Source organism: Podarcis pityusensis, assembly GCF_964106645.2.
Source record: "Podarcis pityusensis genome assembly, chromosome: 5".
NCBI classification, from domain to species: Eukaryota; Metazoa; Chordata; class Lepidosauria; order Squamata; family Lacertidae; genus Podarcis; species Podarcis pityusensis.
In genome coordinates this window covers 44000792-44024002 of record NC_138032.1, presented here as the reverse complement: position 1 = coordinate 44024002, position 23211 = coordinate 44000792, and the positions used below count along the sequence as shown (strand labels likewise).

General features: G+C 43.0%; 1 protein-coding gene and 1 long non-coding RNA gene across 5 annotated transcripts in view; one reads left to right on the top strand and one right to left on the bottom strand.

The window, feature by feature from the left end:
• Positions 1–251: 251 nt before the first annotated feature.
• LOC308477536 lies at positions 252–21648 on the bottom strand. The gene is made up of 4 exons (XR_013986615.1): positions 21403–21648; positions 20815–20897; positions 5192–5307; positions 252–428 (listed from the first exon to the last, which is right to left on the bottom strand). It is a non-coding gene; the product is annotated as an uncharacterized lncRNA (long non-coding RNA).
• The window catches only part of SEMA4G (semaphorin 4G), a 111590-nt gene continuing 98465 nt past the window's right edge, over positions 10087–23211 (top strand). Inside the window, exon 1 of one of the 4 annotated variants that reach the window (XM_081006158.1) lies at positions 10087–10237. The gene's annotated coding sequence lies outside the window, so the exon portion shown is untranslated. Of the gene's footprint in view, positions 10238–10747; positions 10822–11622; positions 11741–23211 lie in introns of those variants that run through there. The other 3 variants (XM_081006161.1, XM_081006160.1, XM_081006159.1) reach the window with 3 other exon arrangements.

Here is a 23211-nt window from a genome sequence, read left to right as displayed (position 1 = left end):
TTTTTAAAACTTAGTACATTTTGCATCTGTTTTAGTATGATGTTTATTTGTATTCATTTGTCAAATGTCTATTTCATCCTTCCTCCCAAAGGAGCCCAGGGCAGCAAACACAACAACAATAAAACAATACAGATAAAAACATGTTAAAAATAACATTGATATATATTAAACATCTACAAACGTATTAAAATGATCTAAGAACAATCACATACTCTCACAGTTAATCTTTTAAAGGTTGCCGGAAATGGCATATTTCAGCCATCAGATGCCTGGGTAAAACAGAAATGGTTTTACTTCAAGGACCGCCTCTCCCCCTATAAACCGACCTGGACTCTGCAATCATCATCTGAGGCCTTTCTTTACGTGTCACCTTCACAAGAGGTTTGGAGGGTGGCAACACGAGAATGGGCCTTTTCTGTAGTGGCTCCCTGTGATAGATAGATAAGAAGTAAAATAAATTGCTCCTAAATGGAGAGCCACCACTGGGAAGACCCTGTGCAATATGTGCCATGTATCCGCATCAGTGAAGTCTGTCATCAAGGATGTGTGTCATGCTGCCTTAAAGATTATAGGCTTATGCAGATGGGGTAAAAGGCTTTCAAAATATTACACCTGCCATGTGGAATACAGTTGTGAGAAAATACTTTTCAGTGGCTCCTTGTCTGGTTCATTGTGTGTTAAGTCCTCCACATGGTTACTAGGAACTGGCTGACCAGAATGCATTTTTTGCGTAGTGCTCTCTTGAATTGGGAGTGTTGGGGTTTCTTTCCCTTTTGCAGGGTGATACATTCCAAACAGTTAAGTTCACAATATTTCGTTTTGAAACACCAAATTCCTTGGCAGCATACAAAAGAGCACGCAGAATAGAGAGAGGTCAGACCCTTGGAGCCATTCCAGAACAAAGTTCTTTCCTTCACTTGTTCTACAGTACAGCTGGAAAACGGGTGGGTGAGTGACTGTACTACAGTTGTGTGAGGCAAGAGGTGACTTAGAGAAATAATGAATGAGCCTAGCTAAGTGTTTCCTACAAAAGGAGTCTGCTGAACTTAATTGCTGCCAATGCAGAGAGAGGGAGAGAGCTCCTCCTCTGATTCTAAATAAGAGCATGTCGTAAGTCTGATATCACAGGGCAAACGTGGGTCATCCCTCTGGGGCAGGTACTGTTGACAAGCCGAGGGATTTGGGACCAAGCTGCTGTTTCATTGTTCCAAACTCGGGAGGCAGCCAGGAGGAAAGGCTTTCTGGGTATTGTCTTCAAGCAGTGCAGCGGGTCTGAACAAATAAAGTTCTGATCCTTTCCCATGCATCTACCTTTGCATCACACCTGGAAAGCAATTACTGAGCAATGGGAGGAGAAAGAGAGGTGGAAAAAACTAAGATATGAGTTTAGAGGGCTCATTTGGAGCACTGGATCCCTCCTGGTGTAATTTGCTGGACCTGAGGAAGATAGGGACCAGACAGTGGTGTAGCTGGATTTGTGTAAAGCTTTCTGTATTCTTGGATGAGATTGAATTAAACATTTGAGACAGTCTTTGGGGGAAGGGTCGTGGCTCAGCATGTGCTTTGCATTCAAAAGATCTCAGGTTCAGTCTGTAGTATCTCCAGATAGGTCTGGAGATAGGAGTGTAGACTTCAATTCCTTCATCCACGTCACTTATAAAGATGTTGAACAACATGGGTCTTTTAGGATGGTCACTTTAAGATCATCAAATGTGCACACATGGACCTAGGATAAACTGTTACTGTCTTTTTTACAGCTCTGCATACCGTCTTTTAGGCCCAACTGAGGCCTTGCCATCTGTTGCTTCAAAGAAAGTGTGTGACCTTCCTGCTAGGATCTTAATACGGTGGTACCTCGGAACTCGAATGGCTCCATTCTCGAAGGTCTCAGCTCCCAAACACCGGAAACCCAGAAGTAAGCGCTCTGGTTTTTGAACGTTCCTTGGAACATGAACGTCCGACATGACTTCCACTGTGCAAAAACCTAGCTGTTGGCCAATTGGAAGCTGCACCTCAGAACTCGAACGTTTCAGAAGTCGAACAGTATTCCGGAACGGATTATATTCAAGTTCCAAGGTACAGCTGTATTTGCTTCCCCTCTTTGACCATGAAGGCTCACAGGCTCATAGGCACATGCACACCTCCCCACTTTTGTGTCATCCCTTTTGCCATCTCCCATTTCCTTTCAGTCTTGGAAATAGCTATGTTCAGAGCTGTGCATGCACCAGTCTTAATGCTGCCCATAGTTAGAGATTAACAAGAGCCGATCAAATTCTGCTTTCCTTTTCTAGCAAGAATCATAATATGCCGTGTTGTTCTTGTGATAGGGCTGCCTGATTACTGTGGATGGAACCATCAGTTTGAGTTTTTCCTCTTTCGGTGGCGCCTGATCACAGCTGAAATCTGACAAAAGAATGTTAATGGTCCAGGGTGGCTGAATGTCTTTTTACAGGAGCTAATTGTTAGAAGATGTTTTACTTTACTGAGACAGAGAGATCTCTGGAATGTTTGAAACACAAGAGTTGTCAGAGTTTGGAGAAGATGTGTGTTTGATGTATGTTTGTAAAGGAATCCAAGAAGCAGATTGGGGGCAAAGCAGCGACAGGAGCAGGGAGCAGAGAGCTGTGGGGTGAAAGCTGCCTTGTGGGTGCAGAATCTCTCTGGTGATCTGATATTGGTTACCAGATCCGCTGCCTTGTAGAAATGCACATGTTTCTCATGCTCACTGAGTGTATATGAAATGCCACAAGTTTCCAGTGCTTTCTGTCCCCAAAGAAGAAGCATCTTAACTTGGTGGTGGTGGGGAAGTAACAATATGGTATGTTATTCTTACTTGTGCTCACACACATTCATCTAAATGTATTCTATAAAACCAGTGTGTGTGTGTGTGTGTGTGTGTGTGTGTGTGTATGTATGGCATGCTTACCAGTTATATACACTCACAAAAGGCTCACTCCACTAGCCAACTGCACCTATCTACCAATCTTCCTCTTAGGCAAGCCGACCTTTACACCTCATCCACCTGCTCACCTTTCCCTTCACAGATTGCCCCAAGCCTCACCCCTTTTCAAGGAGGGGAGGTTCTTCAGCGTTCTGAAGTGGCTCACCCACTCCATTAAACCTCACTGCAGCTGCACTTATTGGAGCAGGGAGGCACTTCAGAGAGCGGTTTGCCAAACCACTCTCTGAAACGCCTCCCCTCCTCGGTTAATCAACTTGCCTGGGCTGCCATCCTGTTGTCACAGTGGAGTTGACATGGTCACTTACTGGTGGCCATGTGAACTGCAGCCTGATGGCAGCCTTACATTTATATGTGTATAGGAAGACATACACAGAGACACTCTATTTGTACACTGAACACTTTTAAACAGCAACATAATCCCCTTCTCCCAAAGAAGAGTTTACATTCAAAATGTTGCCCTGGAGTGTAAAAAGAGGAGCTGGCTAACTGTTTTAAATGGTTTAATACAATTGAAGCTGCAATCTTATGTGCCCTTACTTGAGAGCAAGTCACAATGAACTCACTGATCTTACTTCTGACGTGTATGGGAATGTTTAAGAGTGTCTGAACAAGTTTATTTGTTTTCTATTAAATTTTATTTGTCATGTGGCACAATCTGTCTGGATTCCTTCATGTGAAATAGTGGCTCAGTTTGCGTGACTCATTGAACCATAGTTGAAAACAAGCACTGCTTTAATGTGAATGTGCAGCATGCCGGTGTAATTTCTACTCCTGCAGGGAAGTAAAGCCAGAGTCTGACTTGTCAATATATCCAAACTCAGAGACCTGGTTTGTTTCCCTCAACCCACAATCTACTCAAGCTATAACTAGTGGCTCTTTCATATTGTTACAAGACCAAACCTTGGCTACTTGGAGAAAAACTAACCATGAGCTTGGGTTCAGATGTCACAAGAAGCCAGGCTGGGGTCACCTCCAGAATGTCAGCATGCTGTGGGAAGGATTCAAGTACATATCAGAACTTTAGGTTTGCGTAATTAAAGTGGATTAAAGTGCTTTGTCACCCAAGCCCAACAAATCCACTTAAAGACAGCAACAACAAACCTTTTGTGGCTTAGGAAGGCATATAAATACCAAACAAGCAAATCAGGATTAATGCTTATTGTCATACAAAACAAATCAGAATGAATGTACAATAAAGACCAGATATAATCTAACCTCTGCATAAGCAAATCTGCATGAATGCTTAATATATAGCTTGTCTGGCAGCAGCAGCAGCAGCAGGAGTCAGGGAGGAGCAAAGGAAACCCCCCCCAAACCCTGTATGTTCACATTAAATAATAAACTATGGATTTTTAGCTATGGTTAATGTGATAGGTAAACTGGGCCACTGATTGTTCTTTTGCCCACTCTGTTTCACATATCACGTTGTGAATCATCAGAAGGACCAGGGCATAATACCAGCTTGCAGCCTTGCGGTCATAGTGGTGCAGCTGCAATTAGCCCAGACACAATTCAATGCCATCTCATATAGTGGACATTGTTCTGCAGGTGTGAATGTTTGATTTGTGGAGGCCCAAAGGGCATTGTGGGGTGTGAACCCACAATTCTGCATTTGCTATTGCCGTCTGAGATTATCACATATTTTGGATAAAATGACTGTGGAATTTGAAGGAGGTAATCCTCCAGTCATGGAGATATATGACATGGGATCTACTCAAGCTTTTTCTGGGGTTCATGGACACATACCTGTAAACGTTAGAACTTTTAAAAGTTTTCTGATTAAGCTGTGTTTGGATCTTCTGTGCGAACAAGGAATTGGAGAATCGGAAACTATTAACCCAAGGAAGCACTGTGCAGCAGATTGGGAAGTGATATGAGACTGTGACAGGGGGGCTGACTGTGCTGTGATTTTGGTCTGACAAGTCCAGTGGACTTGATTTTGTTACTGTCAGTCAAAGGTTAAGAAGAGCACGTGGTGCATATTCCTTTGACAATCTTGACAAACAGCCTTTGACGAGCCGAGCTGTTGTGTTTACCCGCCTTGCATTTATCTAATTGCCTTTGAATCTAGTTATACTGGCCTTTCTTTGTCATTAAGGTCTTGTTTACAAGTCTTGGGTGACAATGATTTTTTTAGAGGCTTGGTTTGGAATAGCAACTCTGAATAGGCAGCCTTGTCTTACATGTGCTGTGTTCATTGACGCTATTGTATTAGAATCTAATACTTACATCCTGAAGCAAATCCAGCCTATCAGGTTGAGGTAGTCACACCAGTATCCCCCCTCTGGGCGATGGGTTCTCTTGTCCTTCCTTTGTATGGTGCACGGGTGCTAACTGCTGTAAGGCTAATAGCAGATAATAAGATAAGGCTATCCATGGCTACTAGGCACAATGACTTTGTTCCACTGCCACTGTTCAGTAAGTCTCTGAATATTAGTTGCTGGGAATCAAAAGTGGGGAAGAGTGCTCAGGTCCTGTTTGTGGACTTCCTACAGATATCTGGTTGGCCACTGTGAGAACAGCATGCCTGAGTGATCCAGCAGGGCTTTCCTTAATGTTCTTATGAGTTAAGCCAGCCCTTAACTGTTAAGGACTCGAATCAGTTTAGACTTCAGCAAACGTGAGGTTGAAATGGAAGAAGAAGAAGAGTTTGGATTTGATATCCCACTTTATCACTACCGTAAGGAGTCTCAAAGCGGCTAACAATTTCCTTTCCCTTCCTCCCCCACAACAAACACTCTGTGAGGTGAGTGAGGCTAAGAGACTTCAGAGAAGTGTGACTAGCCCAAGGTCACCCAGCAGCTACATGTGGAGGAGCGGAGACACGAACCCAGCTCACCAGATTACTCTTAACCACTACACCACACTGGTTCTTGACTGGACTGAGAGTTGCTCAGATTAGTTATGACATCAGTCCTTCCTTTCACAACTGAGTGGTGCCCCATGTAAAAAGTTTTGTTTTAAATTTGGTTCCTATAAAAGTTAGTTGGAAAGTTAATTTTGAGAGGGAATCTATCTTGAGTTATGCCACCTGGGCAGGATAGGACCAATGTTAAACACTCTCTCACACACACTTGGAGCACAACATGACAATGGTTGTGGGGGAGGAAATAGTGGAAAAAACTATTGGTGCAGTAATGGTAACCTTGTATTTGGGGTGAGATTACCACTGGCAGAACACCAGCAGCACAAAAGATGAAGAATGGAAGGGAAATGTGAAAAATCCTACGCCCAGTCCTGTCTCTTGCAATGGGATAACCTTCTGTTTACAATCAAGATGATGAAAGTTTTCATGTTCCATTGAAATTAATGGGAGTAGTCCCAGCCTTAACAACACCTTTCTTCACTTCCACAGCTACAAGGATTTTGAATAACCCTGCACTTCATCACAGCATCCTCATGCAAGGCATTCTGCTGGTGCAATGCCAGGAAAATATGCAATGGGAAATCCACGTTTCCATTAGAGAAATTCTGTCTTCTGAAATGAAGATTCCATCTTCTGTGACTCTCTCATAAGTTGTCCCTGGAGGTAGATTCTGAGCCAATCATTAATGTTGCATAGATATAGCCCTGTCTCAACATGCCACCAGAAGAGGTACTTCTGGGAAATCCCAAAATTGATTGCAGTATGCTATTCTGTGGAATTTCCAGGTTAGAAGAACTGTGGTGAACTCTACTATTTGGTTTTTTAAGGATGAGTAGGATTGGGTTGCCCACATTGTGTTTCCAAAGTTTGAGAATCCCATTAAGTTATCATATATAACTAAGACAGTGAGCTATGAATCAATGAGACTTTGTTTGAGTCTTGTCTCTACTGTTAACTCACTAGGTGCCCTTAGTCAGGGTAATCAACATGGTTCCCTCTAGATGTTGATGGACTCCAACTCTCATCAGCTCCAGCTAGCATGTCCAATGTTAAGGGATGATAGAGCTGTAGTCCAGCAACATCTGGAAGACCACAGACTTTCCACCTGTGCCTTAGGCATATCACTCTCTCTTTATCAACTTGTTTTTCTCTCCACAACCAGTATCCTCTTCAATATGGGGGATATAAAGGTTGAAAGAATTGCAACTAGATAAATGCATGCACAGTGTTTTGAATGCTTGAATGCAATATACCAGTGTTAAGTATTATTATTAATGGCATTGAGTTTAATACAACAGATATGATCTAGTTAAATCCTGAAAAATGAATCTCCAAGTAAAAAACATCTAACTTGTTCAATGGTCCAGTAATCAGTCTTCCACAAGTAATTCCTTGATGTACCAAAGACAACAAATAACCTTGGTCTTACTATAATGTATAGATAACTGATCTTTCCTGCAATAATTTCCCAAAGCTGTCAGATAGTGTCTCGTCAAAATTGCCTGGGCAAATGAAAGTTGAATTCATGTCATCCCTAAGGAATATATCTTGTAAGTATATAGAAACAAACAGTTACTATTCAGAGAGAACATTGTTGCAGCTCAGTGGTAGAGAACATGCTTTGGGGTGATGTGGGGCAGAAAATTTTCCAAAATGGTACCTTTTTTCACAAGACATTTTCTGCATCGTAGGTTCATTAGTACCAACGAATGGCTGCAAACTGCAAATACAATATTAGTTAAGCTTTGAAGTTTCAGTAATTTTAGCTGTTACTAAATGCAAATAAAATAAAAACACTAAATTGATAGAGCATTGGATCCCACCCCTTGCAAACTCCCCCCCCCCATGCACAATATGTTCTTCATGCGGAGGGTCCAAGGCTCAATCCCAAACTACTCCAGATAGGGCTGGGAAAGACTTCTGCCTGAAACCTTTGAGATTGTGCCAGTGTCAACAGTGCTGTGCTGGATGCACCAATGGCTTGAGCAAGTATGGCAGCTCCCTATGTTTCTGTGTAGTTCAGAAGTTGTTGTTGTTATTATTGTTGTTGTTGTTGTTGTAATTCAATCTTTATTGGTTTAAAATCAACATAGTCACACAAGGAAAACTTAGAAAAAGAAAAAAAGGAAAGAAACAAAACAAAAAACCCACAGTACATCTCTTACAAATAAAAAATAAAATAGAACAGTACACCATGAATATACAATTTTAAAAAATATTTTTGTGTAGTTCAGAGTTTTATGGGAATACCATCTTCCCCTGGCAAGGGAAATTATTTTATTCTGTGAACCGCCCTGAAACCTCCGGCTATAGGTTGGTATATAAATTTAATAAAATAAATATCGTACTTTTCCGTGTATAAAACTAGGTTTTTTAACCAGAAAATTAGGTTTAAAATTGGGGCTCGTCTTATACACGAGTAGTGCTGAGGGGTGTTTTCTTAATTTGGAGTCCCCCAAAATAGGGGGTGTCTTATACATGGGGGCGTCTTAGACACAGAAAAATATGGTAAATAAAAATTAAGGGTTTAAACACCTCTTCATCTATTATGGGTAGTGCAGTCCTAATCATGTCAGCTCAGAAGGGAGTTGTATTGAATTCAATAGGTCTTACCCTCAGGTAATTGGGATTTGGATTACAACTTGAATCCTTTATAATGTCCTGGTTATCAGTAGCACTAGCTGAAGAGTTTAAAGCTTAGAAACCATTTTCTCAGGCCAAATTAGAAGTGTTTGCCACGAGTCAATTCTTGTTATCACAATTGTGATCAACTAGCTTCCAAGATGCTTAAGCGTCATTTCATCTAGCTGGGTGCTTGACTTCTTCACAAAATTGTTTCTGAAAATGGCATTTCTTAATTTTCGCTACCATCTTATATCCTTACTTCCTAGCTCTCAAATTGTTCAGCACAGTCTCGGAGTTAGATCATTTAAGCCCCCTAGCTGATTGTTCCATTGCTTTTTCAAGCTCATTCTATTAAAATCAATACAAATTGTTTGGCACCTTTTCCAAATCCCCCAAGAGCAGTGTGATTACCGTAAGTTTTGATGTTGGCGCTCACCTGCTTCTATCACTCATTCTGGATCATACCACATTGATTTTGGGGTGGGTGTAACGTACAGTAATTGTTAATAATAGTAAAAATAAACATTTATAATAATAAAGCTGCTTTTATTAACATTTTTTGAAGTGGGAAGAGAGGGAAGAGATGGATCAGAACTGCCCACATATAAAAAATCAGAGAAAGCTCTCCCGGAATGGTTTAAAATGTGGATTTATAAGAGGTACACATTTATTTTTGGATTTTCTGAGCACTAGGTAATTTTGGGTTTACAGAAGGGGAAAGTGTGAGGTAGAAGTTGTATACAGTGAAGAACTGTGGGACACAGGGGAATTAATTGGCACACAAGGGGTAGACAATCCACAATTAACTGAGGTGTGAACAGGTCCTAAGCGGACCCATAGGATCATCCTGTTTGAGGGTTAAGTAGGTGAGGGAGAGAATGGAAGGACATGTTTCTGTTCAGATTTACAGCCTGGAGGAGAGACTCCTCAGTGGGGTCATATGGAGTCTATATCTAGGCATATCCTCTAGCCTCCAGGGGCAAAGTCGACAAATTCCTCTCCCATGCAAAGATGCTCTGCAAAGACGTGGGTGGATGGAAATTGCCCTTCTATCATCGCTTCATCATCTTAACACAAAATGCGTTAAAATATGCTAAGTGGAGGAACTAATCTGCTTTAAGTGGTTTTAGATCTGCAACTCTGAATCATTGGCTGGATTAGATAATATACTGGTAATTGTTCACACAAGACATGCCTCTTGGAAGCTTCTCCTGAAGCCTCTCTAGTACCTGTTATGGGGTCATAAATCCTTTTCTCTTGGGATCCTGGATACCCAGGGTTGGCATTACTGCTTGCTCCCAACGTGGACAGGAGGCGGTTTTTTTTTATTATTATTTTTTGCGGGATATGGATTATGTGCACTCTGCACGTGCCCAGAGGGCTGCCGCCTTATTTTTGTTCTCAATTACTTCACACCTTTCCGGGCCGAATCTTGGCCCTCAAAACCGGTTCCGGTGTTCCTTTTTAAAATTCCAACTATTTTTGAACCCAGCCCCTGCCCCCAACCCCGCAAACCCCCTCCTTTCCCCTGGCCTGGCTGGCTGAGGGTTTCAGGGTAAGCCGCGCTGGCCGTGCTGAGGGAGCCCGCTAGATGGCGGCGCAGAGAGCCTCGCGCGGGTTTCCTCGCTCGCTTCCCAGCTGCGGCTTCTCGCCTCGGTGGCGGCGGCCGCTCATTCGGCACCGGCTCGGACCGCGAGCGGAAAGGCGAATCCGGGCCGGGGGTGTCTGGCTGGAGCGCGCGCGAGCGAGCCGTGTGGGACCCGCGGGCAGCGGCGGGAGCGCAGGTGAGAGACAGAGGGGGGCGGCTGCGCGTGTAGGGGGCGACGAGGCCGTGTGGTATATATACGTGTGTGACAGAGTGCGCGTGAGAATGGGCGTCTCATTGGGGGGCACTCTAGGGTAGGAGGCGGTGGACAAAGAGGGCTCCTCGGAATATGCGGCTGCGGGAGGCTTGGAGGGCTACGGTCGTCTGAAGGCTGAGGGAGGGCGCGTTGCTGCCTGCAAGCGCAGGAGGGGTGTGTGTGTGTGTATGTGAGAGAGAGAGAGCTTGGGCTTACGGCGAGGCGGAATATAATGTGTAGTGGCGGGGGGGGGGCTCTGCGCTGGTCACGTATCTGGACCAGGCTTTGGGGTACGTGGGGGGGGGGCGTTCTGAAGAGTTAGGATATGGCGGGCAATTGGGGCATCGTGAGAGAAAAGGGGCTGGCGCATTCTGGAGGTCAGGGCATGGGGGGAGAGGATAGGGACGTGGAGGGGAGCAGGCTCAGGTGTGGGGAGCGGACGAGAGGATCTGGGCCAGCCTGGGGCGGTGCGAGTTGCTGCTGGAGATGGAAGCTGCGAGGTGTGCCTCGAGGGCAATCTGCAAGAGGTGGGCTCCGTGCTGCGGGCTTGCAACATCGGCTGGGGTTTTAGGGAGGCGGGATTGTTTAGCTGTGGAAGCATCTGGTAAGGAAATCGGGAGTGGGGGGGGGGCGTTGTAGAATACGGAGGCTGGGCTAGAGGGGTAAGGTAAGTGGCCCATCGTGGTGGAGCAATCCGTGGGGCAGGATGTGGGATACTTTAGCGCCCACCCAGGGGCTCATCTGCGTCAGGTCAGGCACTGAAAATGATGCAGGGTAGGCTGAAGAAGTCTTGGGGAGTCTGCAGCCATACTATTCCAGACTCTGGGACTTAGTGGGCTTACACTCCTCCTCACCTTAAGATGTGACTGAAATCCTTGTGGCAAGTCAACCCTGCTGCATTTCTGGCCCTCATCTGCTGAGTGGGGCACCAAACAGCTGCCTCAAAGTCCTGCCCTGAGAGTGCAACTCTTTGTGTGTGTGGAGATGGTGGGGGGGGGGGCAAGAACAACATTATGCAATCTCTGGGGCAATGATTTTGTGTAGTAGGGGTGGGATTTAAAGGAACAACTATGGAATAGTGGGTAGGAAGACTAGACTGAGAAGGCTATTCTGGAGTGGAATGGGGTGCTGAGCTGCCATTTCGATGGAGGTTCCTGACTACTGGATATATGGGCTGTGGAAGAGGCCAATTAAGCCTCGATTAAGGGCTGGGGAATATATGGTGGGAAGTGGAGTGTGCATAGCAATGGGCAGAGGGATCAGATGACCCAAATGTCAAATATAAGGAGCAGCATGGGGTGTCTGTTGTGAAGTGGTCTTGCAAAATCAATGATGTCCCTAATGGTGTTCTGTGCAGCTGTCACCCTGTGGAATAAGTCACAGTCTTGTGTCCCATTGAAATACAAGGGATCTGGAAGCCTGACCAACTTGTTCAGGTGATAGAAGGTATGTCAGCCAAAGGGACTGTGTGTCAATAAATGGGATGTGTACATATGGCTATGAGGGCCACTTGATAAATGTAATTTCCCCTATAAAGCTGAACATGTGTAAAAAATCATGTGTGTAATTTAAGTGGGAAGCTGCAGTGGATTCCCAGTGAAAGCAAACTAGTGTGTAATTGTCACATTTCTCTTTCCGCCACACTGGTATAATGTAATAAGGAATATACTGAACTGGCTCTCGGGTACCTTAAGAGTGGAGCAAGTTGTTTTGTATGTGCAAAATATCTTATGAAGACTCTGATATTGAAGTCACCAGCTTCTCAGTTAGTGACATGGCTCTAAACGTTTCCAATGAAGTTCACAGACTCAAATTGTCCTTCTCACTATCTCAGTTGGTTGAGCATGAGACTCAATCTCAAGGTTGTGGGTTTGAGCCACACATTGGCAAAAGATTCCTGCATTGCAGGGAGTTGGACTAGATTACCTTCATGGTCACTTCCAACTCTACAGTTCTATGATTTCTATAAAATCTTCTTCATCACCATCTTAGGCATGTCTGCTCAGTAGTGAGTTCTATTAAATTCAATGGGACTTACTCCCAGGTTAAAGGTGGATCAAGTTTTATTTTGAATGACAGCTAGAAGTCTGTGTCTTTCTCTGTATTTGTAGCCTTTGACCTGCTGGGTTCCAGGAGGTTTTTGTCAGTTCAAATGGCTTGGTGAGCTAGACTTAGCCAGTCCTTTAGTTCTATCAATTGGGTCTTCAAAGTCATTTTTTGTCTTAGCTCAGAAGGTTCTGTATGTCATCGCTGCTTTTGAGGAGGGGATAGTGAACTAGACAGAGTGCTGCAGTCCTTTCACCAACACCAGCATAAAACTTGCAAAGTAGCCGAGGAGGAAGGAAAAGTGTAGATTTCTCTGAAAGATTGAGAGATAATAATACTTAATGCAGCTACTCTATTATGGCCAACAGTATGAAGGGCTGCTACATGTGTGCTGGTTCCCTCCTTCCTCAGCCTGTTCCTATTTTTAATGTAAGGTCTCTAGAACTGATGTATTAAATTAGGATTTGAACTTTATGCTGATTTCTTTATTTTTTTTTTTTTTACCCAAATGCATTGTTAAATAGATCCTACATTTTGCCAAGTTCACTGCAGGTTCTGGCCTGTGTAGATTTTTAAAAATGCAGTACAGTATATCTCTTTTCTTTTTAATTTCTTTAGACTGGGGAGGGGTGAAAGAACCCCTTTTCATTGCAGAATCTGTTTGTCTTAACAGCTTGTAAAATGCACAGCGAGTCCCTTGTGCTGCACTATTTATTTATTTTATTATTTCTTCTTACAAATCCACCTGAATGTTCCCTTTTGGAAATGTAATGGGTTCTAGTAGTAGTGTGATTTATTTAGTGGCTTTTGGCTGGCTGGCTGTAGTAAGAAGAAACCACCAGAAGCACTCAAAATAATTGATGCCCATCTACTCTGGGCTATGGAAGTGAAAAGCTATGTTACTCACAGGGCTTTCTTTGGGAACCAGGCACTGCAAGTCTGTCTTAGCATCTCAGCAAGTAAGACTTCTGGCCTCTGCAGGAATGGCTTTAATGCAGTCTTTAAAATCCTGCTTCTAAGAGATCTGCCTGAAAATGGACAGTCCTGTGTGATGACTGATGAATTTATAGTAGCAAGGCATGATTTGGCTTTGTCCTGTTGGGATAAAAGGTGCCATTTTGAAAAGGTGACTTCAGATTGATAGTTGCAAAGAATAAAAGATTGACAATCCTGGCACTGCGGTACCTGCTTTGCAACTGGAGCCATGCCATATAGGTCACATCCTTTGACAAGGGAATCCTTGCAACAACTGTGGAAAGCAGGATTGGAGGACCTCAGGCCCAGGGGCCAAATGCAGCCCTCCAGGTTTCTCTATTGGGCCCCTGGGACTCCTCCCAGTCCCCAGGACTCTTCTGAACTACCCCACTCTTTGCAACCTCCTTGTGTGTTTTTGCCTGGCTAGAAGGTGTAATGAACTGATTATGCTTTTTGCTTGTATTGGTGGAGGTTAGAGAGAGAAGTGAGTGTGAAGAAATTAGCTTACTGTACAAAGGTAAAACTGCTCTGTCAACCTCTAACTCAGGCACCACCCATCTCTGGTACATGGCCCCAAAAGGCCAGCCAGAAAGGACTGTGGCCCTAATACTGAAAAAGGGACCACATCCAAGCTGTAAAGTAAGCCAGTGTTGTTCTTTCCCTCTATTGCTGAAATGGAGAGGCTGAAACTGAGAGAAAATGGCTTACTTCCTGGGGAATGAGTGGCTATTTGAACCAGTGGACTACCAGCCATGCCCCTAACACATCTGTAACAACAGATTTGGAAGAGCTATCTTGCCCATTTGGGGAAATGCTAATCATAGAATTGTAGAGTTGGAAGGGACCCCAAGAGTAATCTAGTCCAACTCCCTGCATTACAGAAATCTCAGTTAAAGCATCCATGACAGATGGCCACCCAACCTCTGCTTAGAAACCTCCATTGAAGGAGACTCAGAGGGAGTCTGTTCCACTGTCAAACGGCTGTTACCATCAGAAAGTTCTTCCCAGTGTTTACTCAGAATCTCCTTTCCTGTAACTTGAAGATATTGGTTTGGGTCCTATCCTCCAGAGCAGGAGAAAACAAGCTTCTTCCATCTTCCATGTGACAGCCCTTTAGATATTTGAATATGGCTATCATATCTCCTCTCAAAGTGTCCTCTTTTCCAGGGTAAACATACCCAACTCCCTCAACCTCAATAATATCCTCTTATTATTTGGCTACACTGATATTGGGGAAAAGCACTGCACAGTTGGCTCCCTCTAATATCACTGACCAACTTTTTCACCCAAACAACAGAATAAGAGAGAAGCTGTAGGAGAACAAATGAGTGGATAAAATAGTAGCTGGGTGGGAGTGAGGGAAAAATTTTCACAGGTAAATTGGACTGGTGGGGGGGGGGCAATAGCTGTTTTTCTCAAATACATGGTCCCAGCTGAGATGGGGCTCCCCCCATGGCTGCTTTTGGCTAAAATACAGATAGGTGAACCAAAGATGGATCTCTTTTATCTTGTCTAGTTTGGCCCTGAGGCTCTATTTATAACTGCACAGTACTTTATTGTTTACTCAGTCACACTAAGTTCAATGAGACTTATAAGTGTACATAGTATTGCAGTCTGACAAGCCCTGTGTCAGACTAGAAGGTTTCTTTTTGAAGAAGGTCGGTAGCACCTAAAGGATTTCGACACATAATAGAGGTTTACCCAACCTGTGTTTAGAAACCTCTAATGAGATGGATAAATCAGTCTGCATCCAATTTGTGCAATTGCCCACCAATTATTTTGTTTCTTTATTATATTTAACCTAAATCTATCTTCCTGTAATTTAAACCCATTAATTCTGGTTACCTGCAGTTGCTGTGGAGACCAACTGGTTTTCAAGGTGTTTAAAGCACCTATTTTTATCTTAAACTGCTGTTCTATTGCTTTGCCCTTCCTCTCACACCCCTTCATCTTTTTGTCATCCCCTCTTTCTCCAGCCTAAATATGCTGAGTTCTTGTGACTGCTCACCCCTCTTCCTTTCTACCACCTCTCTCTTAAGTCCACATGCAATTAAGTTCCACTGGCACTCTGGCGTGTCTTTCCAGACAAAATTGGCTTATATAGCACAATAAATGCATAATTATTGTAAATGTGCAACTGATATTCATCGGTTGTGCTGGATTCCTTGTCTTTCAAGGTACTGTCTTTGTTGTGGATTAAGTGAATATTGGAGAAAATGGCAAATACTGTATCAGTATTTAGATACGGGGGAAATGCAATTCATTCCCTGCTAATTATGTTATAAACTTGCCCAGTGGCATTAGGCAAGATGCTATTTCAAACCCCTATTGTATCTGGATTATGCTATGTGTGTGTGTGGTAATATTGAGCAACCTGCTTCCTCTTTAACCAGGCCTTTGGCTGATTGACATCTGATGCCCTTTTAAAATGTGTTGTGGAAGGGAGGAGTATTGCTTTGCATTTGTTTTTGTTTTTATTATGTATTTTCTCTTTTTCATATTGTGACTTTATGTTGTGAACTGCCCTGAGATCTACGGGTATAGGGGCAGTATACAAATTTAATAAACAAACGAACAAACAAACAAACATAAATAAATAAATACAGGGTTGTATGGAGTATTCCAAGCTAGTACAGTGTTACCTTTGTTCCCAAACTTAATCTGTTCCGGAAATCTGTTCCAAAACCAAAGTATTCTAAAACCAAGGCGTGCTTTCCCATAGAAAGTAATGCAAAATGGATTAATCCGTTCCAGATTAATCCAGGGGTTTTAAAAACAACCCCTAAAACTGCAATTTAACATTGATTTTACTATCTAATGAGACCATTGATCCATAAAATGAAAGCAATAATCAATGTACTATAACATAAATAAGACAGTATTGTAAATGATATATATATATTTTTTAATTCTTCTTACGTGCACTGATGATAGTCATTGTTTGGATGGGGGCTTTTATCCATATCTGCAGTCAATCAATCAATCAATCAATCAGTCAATCAATCAGTAGCTGAACTGGGTTCCACACAGTCACAAAAACGAAGTCACAAGCCACAGTTACAAGTCAGTCCCATAAAATGAAGACCGAGTCAGTCAAAAAGACGAAAAAGCCGCACAACCCCCCCCCCCCGCAAAAAATAGCAAAAACAAAAGCTCCAAATATGACCTCTGTGTTGTGGGGGTGCTCAGGACTCAACAGCTGACAGACTCAACAGGAAGTGGAACTTGTTCTGCTTCCAATGCAAAGTTCACAAACCGGAACACCTACTTCCAGGTTTGAAGCATTCTATTTTCAAGTTGTTCATAAACTGAGCTGTCCTAAAACCAAGGGACCACTGTATATGTAAAGTGCTTGGATACTTAAAAATGTGTGTTTTTATCCACAATAGTTGTAGCAATGATGATATTATTTTATGTCCTTATGATGATATTATTTTATGTCCTTGCTGGTTCCCCCCATTGTAAACATTCAGCCTGAACATAATCTATCCTGTTCTATGTGTACGTATGGAGTGCTGAGCTGTGCTGGCATAAGTATAACACTGCAGATAAAACTAGATTTTTAAAAATCAGATTAAAAAGCCCCTTAATGCCTGCAAATGTGTTTTTGGATCTGGTTGCTAGTTTTTTTGTTTTTGCTACAGTTTTCTTAACCCTATTCAAATTACCGTAGGTTCTTTGAGCTTTAGCTGCAAGCCCCTGACACAAGTAATACAGTCATGCCTTGGGTTGAAGTAGCTTCAGGTTGAGTGTTTTCAGGTTGCGCTCCGTGGTGACCCGGAAGTAACAGAGTGCGTTACTTCAGGGTTTCGCCGCTCGCACATGTGCAGACATTCAAAATGACGTCACGTGCATGCGCGGAAGCGGCGAATTGTGACCCACGCACGCACAGAAGCGCAGGTGCGGGTTGCGTTCGCTTCAGGATGTGAATGGGGCTCCGGAACGGATCCCATTTGCATCCAGAGGTACCACTGTATGGTACCAGGTGTATCTCACATTTAAACTGTATTCCTATGTACACACTCTTTCTTACCTATGTGTAAGTCCCATTGAACTTAGTGGAACATATTTCTGAGTGCATATGTGTGGAACTGTGCTGCTGGTTGCTAACCATGAACAAATCAAAATCAAAATGGTGAATCAGTGGAGGGAATGATTTTTGAAGTGGTTGCTCTGCAGAAATCCGAAATGTGCACATGTAGGGGAAGTGGTTTCAGCAAAAGTGTGGGGAGGGAATTGTGGGGGGAAAAGTTATACGCTTTTTAAGAGTAAGGATTTTGATTACTTTTCTACCTTGCAGTAAACAGAAATGTAGGTGGTCCTGAGATAGGTTGGGTGTATGTTGCTCTCCCCAATGGTACCCCTTGTAAAAATACCTTAGTCAGCTCTTGAGAGCATATAACTGCAAAACTGGGTAATGTGTAAACTTGCAGCTTTGGCTTAATGGGATTATTGGTAGTGTGAGCCAAATGGAACAGAGCTTGATTTCCAAGTGTAGATTCTGTTTGCTTGGTTGCTTTTTTGTGTTTTTTGTATAAGTAAAATTAATGAGAGAGTGCATTAATCAGGGAGAGAATGATAGGGTCTCTTCTGCACTCCCCGTCTGAGAACTTCAATATGTACCGTACATTGAAAATGTCCCCAGTGTTAAGCTGAAATGAACAGAGACCTTAGCTCACAGATAGTTTTTAACATTACTGTTAAAATCACAGATTTTAACATTACTGAAAATAGAGGGGTAATGTATTATTCCCCTTCCCATTTGGGGATGCAGAATCCTTCATGCCAGCCTTCTCCGACATGGCTCTGATGGCTGGGACTGATGGGCATTTTATTCCCAAAAATTAGGATACCAGGATGAGGAAAGATGCTCTTACATTCTCTATGAATATGGCCTTGGATCAAGTTTAGATGCTTCACATGCATTCTTACCGACTGGGTAAGGAATTGTAGGTGTTTGTATCTGCTTTGAACCAAATGGTTATTGGAATCTGGCTTTTTATAAGCATATGAAACTAGCCTTGATGGAACAATGCTACCTTTGAAGCTTTAGGCCAGGGGTCTGCAACCCGCGGCTCCGGAGCCGCATGTGGCTCTTTTACACCTTTGCCGCGGCTCCGGGGCAGATACTAGCGAGGGGAGGAGGCGCATTGTGCGCCCTGACACTCTCCACTGTGGTGGGCGCTGTACTGGCTGTGACGTCGCATGGGGGCGGTGCGTGCGTTAGTCACGCACTGTCCCGACGTCGCCTGCCCGCCCGCCTGCCCGCCCGCCCGCTAATTGTAAGGGGCATGTACGCTGGTCACTGTTTTGAAGGGGAGTGAAGAACACACACACAAAAAAGGGTAACTTGTTAATTTAACGTTTATTTCTATGAGGAGGAGTAATTCTGAGGGGTCAAACAAAGAAATAATAAAAAAGTGACAAAAAAGTTATTTTTATAATGACGAGTTTTGCGGCTCCCAGTTTTTTTCCCCTTCGGAAACGGGTCCAAGTGGCTCTTTTTGTCTTAAAGGTTGCAGACCCCTGCTTTAGGCGCTGCTTTGGTCTTGGGGGGAGATAATAGGAATAAGTGACCTGACTTTAAAAGAGACAGTGACAGTTAAAACCTACGGCACTGTATTGCATGCTGCTACAGTCAAGTTATTGCATAACACTTCTCAAGCATAGTTCTTTTTCTGAAATGTCGCTGGGAACTTCAAAGTAATCTTACTGCTTCAAGATTTTGTGTGGAGTGCTGCAGTCACAAAGGCTGTATGGCTCAAACACTGTACAGAGTGTCATGTGTTGCCATACTCGGAAGGCAGAGAGGGCTGCCTTTACACTGCAGGGCATTGACCCAACTCCTGCGTGGAGAACCTTAGCCACTTCTGCCATAAAGAGTTCTGCATTGTCAAATATAGCCCTGCAAACTCTGATTGCAAGAGAGGCTTTCAAGCATCCGTTTTTCTCCTTCTGGAACGCGTTGGCATCAAAGTGCTCAGGTTGGCCTTGAGTGGAAAAGTATGCTCCTAGCAGGAAGGGCTAGGTGCTGATTGCCTTAGAACTAGAGCTGTCAACTAATTAAATACTTTTTCATTGATTAATTGTCCAACTAAATTAACATACCATAGAAGGATCAATATAATTGTATTTGTGCATTATTAAAGAAACTATGATAATGTACACTTTAATAAACAAAAACTGCCAATTATAGTTCAAAGAAGAGGCCATCTCTAATACATCATTTTTCATTCTCTGACTGTAAACAGTAACTCAACAGATCAAAAATTAACTTCCAGAAATAAAGTGTTCCCATAATTGTAGCTTCTATTGATTAAAATTTGCCCTGTATCTTAAAATGGATCTATACCAAGTAATCAACTAAAATGTCAGTTGGTCTACTAAGCAAACCGATGTTAAAGCCTGGAGTCCTACTTTGAACTGATCCACACAATTGTTTGGAAGGGAGAGAGATGTATATACAGTACAGCCAGCAGAAAATATACCTGGTTTGCGAGCCATAATTTGATTTCGTGCACTTTTGGCTTAGCATCCATACATGCTGCCTGAACACCTGACAGAGTGCTATCCGCTTGCCTGCATCTAACACAGCTATCCTGATCTTTTAGTTAGGCAGTAGAATCATGGCTACATGTACAGCAAGCAGCAGCCCATATGGCTGAGCAAGATGTGCCATTAGGCATGTGTATTCTGCAAAAGTGTACACAGTAGCACAAATCTCAATGAGTGGTATGTGCATTTGGCTGCCACCTTCCAAAATGCCAAGTCCTTGGGGCTAACTTGCTTCACTGTGTTCTTGGCCTCTTGTAGCTATATATAGTACCTGATTGTACTGAATCTAACAGCTAGAGCTGCTGCTGGGATCCTTGCAAGCTTAAAACATTGCACAAAGGATTGATTAAGGTCCAAATAGTCTCTGCTTCTTCAGGATCACTTTTGTTAAACCTGTTCCCTCTTTTTTTGGATTGAAGACTAAGATTTTCTAATTTATCCAGTACTCTGCAAGTGTTAATCTATATTGGAAAGTGATTGGAGTTTGTAGTTCAAACCTATTACATGGTATATACGGTGATGGAAATAATTGACAAATGCATGCCATTGTAGGGCTTTAACCTTTATTCAATTTAATTGGATAGGTTACGGTAACTGATCAAACATTTTAATCAATTGGAAACATGCCTTTGGTTGATTGGGCAGCAGACTCATTTAAAAAAAAAAATCTTTTAATGCAAGTATTTATAAAAACTGCAGGGCACAATTGCCATCTTAAAGGGTTATTCCCCACTTTCTCTCATATAGAACACCTTTTCTAAGATAATGCCTGCGGCTGCAAGCGAAGAAAGTGTGCTTGTGTTGTAGATTTAATTGATTAATTAATTGCAACTAGTGCAGCTCAGGGTTTACAATTTTCTAAATTTGGTGACAGCTCTACTAAATTGTATCTAAACAAACAGGAATAAGTTGTTGAGCTTTGGACAAACATAGTAATGATATACCTGTTATGTATGAAGGCATTGTAGGCTGTACGTATGCAATGCAGGCTTAGGCCTTCAGGCCTCCTGTAGCTCAGGAGCTTCATCTGCATAACAAAAGACAGAGAGGATTAAAAACCCTCCAATGACATTGTTTGTAGCTGGCAGGCTGCCAGTCCCTGCTGAGATTGGGCCAGTGTTGTGATTCGCTAATTGCAGCGTTAAAGTGACCTATCACAGGTGGTGTGTGTGTTTTGCCTGGGCCGGCTTAAGGTATATATACTGGACCAAGTGTCCATGTTTGTCATTCTTCTTCTTCATCTACTTGATGTTCCAATAAATCCTTTTTGAGCTGAATCTCGGTTTTGGGTCATGCCTGAACCCGCCTACACTTCAATACCTATTGAACTGTGTTATATTTTTGTTTATTATTAATTACTTGCCCTTCATCCTAAAGTCCCAGGGCGGGTTACAACAATTAAAACAATATTAAAAACAGTTTTAAACAACTTAGGGAGCACCCCTAAGCTGCAAACCTGCTCCTTTCAGGGAAGTGCAACCTTGACCAGCGCAGGCCATCTTCCCACCTCCCAGATTTGGAACACATAATACCTCTATCTTTTCAGAATTACGCCTCAGTTTATTGGCCCACATCCAGCCCATCATTGCATCCAAGCATTGGTCTTAACAGCTCAGCTGCCTCTCCTGATTCTGTTGGAATAGAGAGAAAGAGCTGGGTGTCATCCTTGGATGTTCACGGCACTTCACTCCAGATCTCCTGATGTCAGGAATCAGACCATCAGTCTGTTTAGCCCAGTACTGTTGACCAGATGTGGTAGCAGCTGTCCAGGGTCTCAGGTAGAGATCTTCCCCAACCACATAACCTGTGATGGTGATACTCATCTGTACATCTTAGGTACTACTTTTCTGAACTGTGGGTTCTCTCAGTAGAGAAACACCTCACCCCCATCTCCTTAGCCAAACTTTTAGAGTTACACTTTTATGGGAAATGCAGGGTCAATTCACAGTTCACCACCATCACAAGCCCACATGTTAAAAGTCGAAAGAATATTGGAGGGGTGGTGAGCTGATCTTCTAGCTCAGAAGTAGGGGACCAGTGCCCCCCCCCCAGTCCTGACTATTGGCCATTTTTGCTGATGAGAGCTGGAGTCCAAAAGCGTTTAGAGGGCCACAGATTTCTCACTACTGCTCTAGCTAGTCAGTTGACCCCATTCAGATCCACAGTTTAGCAGCTGTCAAGCACCATTAGGTCTGTTGCAAACACACAGTCAGAAAGAGGTCTAGAGAAACTCTGCCCGAAGTATTCGTTTGTGTTTTTTATTTAGCTAGTTATATCTTTACCTAGTTGAAAGGAGGAATCTAGATAGGTGAAGTACAGTGGCACCCCAGGTTACAGACGCTTCAGGTTACAGACTCCGCTAACCCAGAAATAGTACCTGGGGTTAAGAACTTTGCTTCAGGATGAGAACAAAAATTGTGCAGTGGCAGCGCGGCAGCAGCGGGAGGCCCCATTAGCTAAAGTAGAACCTCAGGTTAAGAACAGTTTCAGGTTAAGAACGGACCTCCAGAACGAATTAAGTTCTTAACCCGATGTACCACTGTAATTAATGTACAAGATGACATCTCCGTATCAAAGTGTAGCACATTTTAATGGGTCCACAATGTGGCTCCCTTAGGTGCCACAAGCTTCTGCTTTTCCAAACTTTTATTACTTTTTTAAATGAGGGGGTTTGGGACCTTTTTTTGTTGCTGTGAGGGAGTTGCCTGGTTTTCTAAAATTTTTGGTCTGGTTTTCATTTGTTATGGGGTAGGGTGGGGAAACGGGTTCTGAGCAGTGCCCAATTTTCTTTTCTGTAATGGGTATTTCATGGTGCCCACATCAGTTCCTTAGATTTCCAAATGTGCCTGCAGGCCCACAATTGTTGATTCCACAAAATACAAATCACTCAAGATGCAAATCACAGTATTTGTGTTCTGGAATTGCAAACAACTGATTATGAAAACTGAATATCTATTGTAATTGGGCGTGACTCCATCTGAAGTCAGACTGTAAATGAGATCCTGATTACGCTATTACACTCTCTCTTATGTTGTTTGCTCACTGTCTTTCATGCGTTTCGGTTTCTGAGACTTCAGTGCCAACAGCAGTGTTGGTCTCTCTGCAGCCCTCTCTGAAAAAGAGAAGCTTTTATGTGCAAGTCTCCCCACCTCCCAGCGTCCTATCAATGTTCAATTCTCTGAGTGGTTGATCTGACAGCAGTGACTTCAGCTAGTGGTACAGATTACTGGTAGTCCTTTGAACCACAATGTTGTCTTGTTAGGGTTTCCAATGGTTAAAGGGTAACCTCTTGATATATAGAAGAGAAAACATAATATATACATCTTTCTGGGTGAGTTTTC